Genomic DNA, 5,000 nt, shown 5'->3' with positions numbered 1-5,000 from the left:
CCGTGCCGGGAGTGGGTAATTTGCGCGCCTGCTGCCTTCCTTGGATGTGGTAGCCGTTTCTCAGGCTCCCTCTCCGGAATCGAACCCTGATTCCCCGTTACCCGTTACAACCATGGTAGGCGCAGAACCTACCATCGACAGTTGATAAGGCAGACATTTGAAAGATGCGTCGCCGGTACGAGGACCGTGCGATCAGCCCAAAGTTATTCAGAGTCACCAAGGCAAACGGACCGGACGAGCCGACCGATTGGTTTTGATCTAATAAAAGCGTCCCTTCCATCTCTGGTCGGGACTCTGTTTGCATGTATTAGCTCTAGAATTACCACAGTTATCCAAGTAACGTGGGTACGATCTAAGGAACCATAACTGATTTAATGAGCCATTCGCGGTTTCACCTTAATGCGGCTTGTACTGAGACATGCATGGCTTAATCTTTGAGACAAGCATATGACTACTGGCAGGATCAACCAGGGAGCTGCGTCAACTAGAGCTGAGCAGCCGGCCGCCCGGGAGTGTGTCCCGGGGGCCCGCGCGAACACGCAAGCGTCCGCTCAATTATTCTGCAAACAGGAGGAGGCTGAGCTCCCCTGCACAACACACCTCGAAACCCTCTCAGGTCCCGGCGGCGCGCAGCGCCGTCCTAAGTACTTGGTCGGGTTCGAGAGAGGCGCAATCGCCCGGAGTTAGGCGAGTAGACGCTTTAGGTGCGACCACCCGTGCTCCCAACTGAGCTTGCCGCTGCCGACAGAGGCCCGGGAGCGTGCTGTCGTGGCATTGCCGGCGGGAGACAACACGCGCCACCTACGGTGACCGGCAGCTCCAACGCCAGCGCCACAGAAGGACAAAAGCCCCACTTGGGTGCCGAAGCGAACTCTCCCAGCACAGCGCACGCGCCAACACGTCCGCACAGCTGCGATACAAACCACCTGCGAGAACCGCTGGGGCGACCGAGCAGCAGACGGCGTCGCGGCGCCGAGCGCCGGGCGGCGGCGCATCCTCAGCGCACACAGTCCTCAATCGGACCAGCACACTGCAGATGGCCACCGCGCTTCGCACCGGGCCCGCGAGGACCTACTTTGGCCGCAAGGCGCCGCGAGCAGGGGGCGCCGGCGCGCAGCTGCGCCGCCTGCCGCGTCCGTCGGCCGGCGCGCCTGCCACTGGCCGCCCCCACCAGCCGGCTGTAGCGCGTGCGCCCACGCACCGCGCTGCCAGCACGCCGGGCGGCCCCCCCTCACCGGCCGGGGACGGTCCCACCCAGCCACCGCCGCGTATCGCCTCACACCCAGATCCCCTTTCGCGTTCGTGGGCATGGTGGGTCCCCTTTCACGTTCGTGGGCATGGTGGGTATCCCTGAAACAACCGGTTAATAGCTCGACCGATCGTCGCCAACACTGATTCACCTCTAGCGAGAACAACCGCACCACAACGGGTTACCTGTTGTTCATTTGCGTAACGTCACCAGCAAACGTAGACGTCCATCGCCATTTGCAACGAGTATTGCATGCCTGTGTCAGGTGTCACAACACACTACGTCTGCCCACATAGACGCAACAACATGTGCACGCCTCGAGAACACGTGGAAGGTAGCCCCCGTACGTATGCGGTGTCCATTGCGCGAACGACTGTCAGCCGGCCTCTGCAGGATGTCGCAGATGTGGAACGCGGTGCAACATGCTATCACGGTGTGTGAGAAGAGACGACTACGTCCGAATACACGCTCCACTACATCAACAGACTGCTCATGCTGATCGCCATCCAGGGCGTCCGTTCCTCCCACACGTCTGAATGGCGTACCACACTGCAATCCAGCTCTTATAGGGAGACGACACGTAGCTGCGTGCACAATATTTGGACTGTATGGTCTGCCGTTGCTAGGCGCAGTCGTCGTACGGTCACACATGTGCCACGATGTATCATTCAGTACATACGGACCAATGTGCAGTACAGTTTGTGGGTTTTGCGTACATCGGCGGACAGGTGACAGGCCGTACCGCAACGTAGGCTGAGTACGTCGGCATGCGAAGGGCATTGAACATGCAAACTTCTCAACGACCAGCTTGCGAAGGCAGGGGGGAAGGGGGGGGGGCATGTACGTCCTGCTGCTATCCACATTACAGTGTATAGCAGGAGCATGTGGAAAGTCAGCAACACCTGCAAGGTGTTTAACATGACGCGATACACAGGGGACCGGGCAGTGCGAATAGCGAACTATATTGCGAGGGTTGCGGTTAGGCAACACTACACTAATTTAACGAGTTGCATAACAATTACAGAGCAGGTTCAGCGACAACGTGCGTCAGGTTAAGGCGCAATATAGGTTAGGTTGAGGCACAATATAGGTTAGGTTAAGGCACAACATGGGTTACGTTAAGGCACAAATTGGGTTACGTTAAGGCACAACATGGGTTACGTTAAGGCACAACATGGGTTACGTTAAGGCACAAATTAGGTTACGTTAAGGCACAAATTAGGTTACGTTAAGGCACAAATTAGGTTACGTTAAGGCACAAATTAGGTTACGTTAAGGCACAAATTAGGTTACGTTAAGGCACAAATTAGGTTACGTTAAGGCACAAATTAGGTTACGTTAAGGCACAAATTAGGTTACGTTAAGGCACAAATTAGGTTACGTTAAGGCACAAATTAGGTTACGTTAAGGCACAAATTAGGTTACGTTAAGGCACAAATTAGGTTACGTTAAGGCACAAATTAGGTTACGTTAAGGCACAAATTAGGTTACGTTAAGGCACAAATTAGGTTACGTTAAGGCACAAATTAGGTTACGTTAAGGCACAAATTAGGTTACGTTAAGGTACAATATGGGTTAGGTTAAGGTACAATATGGGTTAGGTTAAGGTACAATATGGGTTAGGTTAAGGTACAATATGGGTTAGGTTAAGGCACAACGTAGGTTAGGTTAAGGCACAACGTAGGTTAGGTTAAGGCACAACATAGGTTAGGTTAAGGCACAACATAGGTTAGGTTAAGGCACAACATAGGTTAGGTTAAGGCACAACATAGGTTAGGTTAAGGCACAACATAGGTTAGGTTAAGGCACAACATAGGTTAGGTTAAGGCACAACATAGGTTAGGTTAAGGCACAACATAGGTTAGGTTAAGGCACAACATAGGTTAGGTTAAGGCACAACATAGGTTAGGTTAAGGCACAACATAGGTTAGGTTAAGGCACAACGTAGGTTAGGTTAAGGCACAACGTAGGTTAGGTTAAGGCACAACGTAGGTTAGGTTAAGGCACAACGTAGGTTAGGTTAAGGCACAACGTAGGTTAGGTTAAGGCACAACGTAGGTTAGGTTAAGGCACAACGTAGGTTAGGTTAAGGCACAACGTAGGTTAGGTTAAGGCACAACGTAGGTTAGGTTAAGGCACAACGTAGGTTAGGTTAAGGCACAACATAGGTTAGGTTAAGGCACAACATAGGTTAGGTTAAGGCACAACATAGGTTAGGTTAAGGCACAACATAGGTTAGGTTAAGGCACAACATAGGTTAGGTTAAGGCACAACATAGGTTAGGTTAAGGCACAACATAGGTTAGGTTAAGGCACAACATAGGTTAGGTTAAGGCACAACATAGGTTAGGTTAAGGCACAACATAGGTTAGGTTAAGGCACAACGTAGGTTAGGTTAAGGCACAACGTAGGTTAGGTTAAGGCACAACGTAGGTTAGGTTAAGGCACAACGTAGGTTAGGTTAAGGCACAACGTAGGTTAGGTTAAGGCACAACGTAGGTTAGGTTAAGGCACAACGTAGGTTAGGTTAAGGCACAACGTAGGTTAGGTTAAGGCACAACGTAGGTTAGGTTAAGGTACAACGTAGGTTAGGTTAAGGTACAACGTAGGTTAGGTTAAGGTACAACGTAGGTTAGGTTAAGGTACAACGTAGGTTAGGTTAAGGTACAACGTAGGTTAGGTTAAGGTACAACGTAGGTTAGGTTAAGGCACAACGTAGGTTAGGTTAAGGTACAACGTAGGTTAGGTTAAGGTACAACGTAGGTTAGGTGAAGGCGCAATGTAGGTTAGGTTAAGGTACGATATACCTTAGGTTAAGGTACAATATCGCTTAGGTTAAGGTACAATATAGCTTAGGTTAAGGTACACGTTGTAGGGAAAGGTGTATTTTGGGGGGGGAGGGGGCGGCAGGTTCGTTGATAGTGATTATCGTAAGTGCATGCCTGCGGGATCATCCGATTTGTCACGTCAGGATGCACTTGTGGCTCATGACAGGCGGCGCTCCGATTCCAAGGTTGTGGCAGATCTGTGTCTTTCATTCCTGCCATTGTTTGTGTACTGTGACAGGAGGCAGTATTGTGATGTTGGGTGCACCCCTGTGTAGGACATGTGTGGGTGTTCGTGGCTTAGCTGAGCAATGGCGGATGTCGGAAGGGTGGGATATTCTGTTTTCTGGGTGGACCTCCCGGTCTGGTTATGATAGTGTGGATTGTGTAATGTGGCGGAGAGGATGCACCGGATGTTCTTCCATGCTGGTGGTTAGATATTGTGTGTGTGCCTGTTAGAGGCAGAGAGTAGTGTGTGATAGTGTCTGGCTGACGTGTGGTTCTCATTGTGTGCAGAGTCTTTCAGCATGTATAGGGACGGTTGTATATATTATCTGTATTCTGATGGCTCTGCATCTATTACTAATCAGTGCCGTGTATACGGTTACTCTGGTTCCAGTCGAAACTGTTCTATCTCTGTACATTAGTGACACTGCGGCTCCACTATGTTGCCGCCCCTGTCGGCCGTTTCCCCCAGTGTGTGGCTAATGATTATCAGCAATCAGTCTATTAGTCAATACCGGTAGTGTGACGACGTGAAATGTCCGGGATGGGGGAAGCTACACGCTTCCCGTGGGTCAGGGCCTAGAAAGACTCTTCCCACGCAGGAGGCTCGGACTGTCATTACTCTTCCGAGAAATATATTTGCCCAGCGTTTTTTGCGACTGCGAGTGCGACGCGTACGAGTACCGACATGGATGGGGCGCT

General features: G+C 51.1%; 1 non-coding gene across 1 annotated transcript in view; it reads right to left on the bottom strand.

Annotated features, from left to right (window-relative positions):
- Positions 1-474, bottom strand: part of LOC126444080 (small subunit ribosomal RNA) — a 1,909-nt gene extending 1,435 nt beyond the window's left edge. Inside the window, exon 1 of the ribosomal RNA XR_007582398.1 lies at positions 1-474. This exon is cut by the window's left edge and continues 1,435 nt beyond it. This is a non-coding gene — a ribosomal RNA (small subunit ribosomal RNA).
- Between the last annotated feature and the right edge of the window lie 4,526 nt (positions 475-5,000).

This window comes from Schistocerca serialis, unplaced genomic scaffold (assembly GCF_023864345.2).
Source record: "Schistocerca serialis cubense isolate TAMUIC-IGC-003099 unplaced genomic scaffold, iqSchSeri2.2 HiC_scaffold_220, whole genome shotgun sequence".
Lineage (NCBI taxonomy): Eukaryota > Metazoa > Arthropoda > Insecta > Orthoptera > Acrididae > Schistocerca > Schistocerca serialis.
The sequence above is the reverse complement of the archived record's forward strand: the minus strand, read 5'-3'. Positions and strand labels throughout refer to the sequence as shown.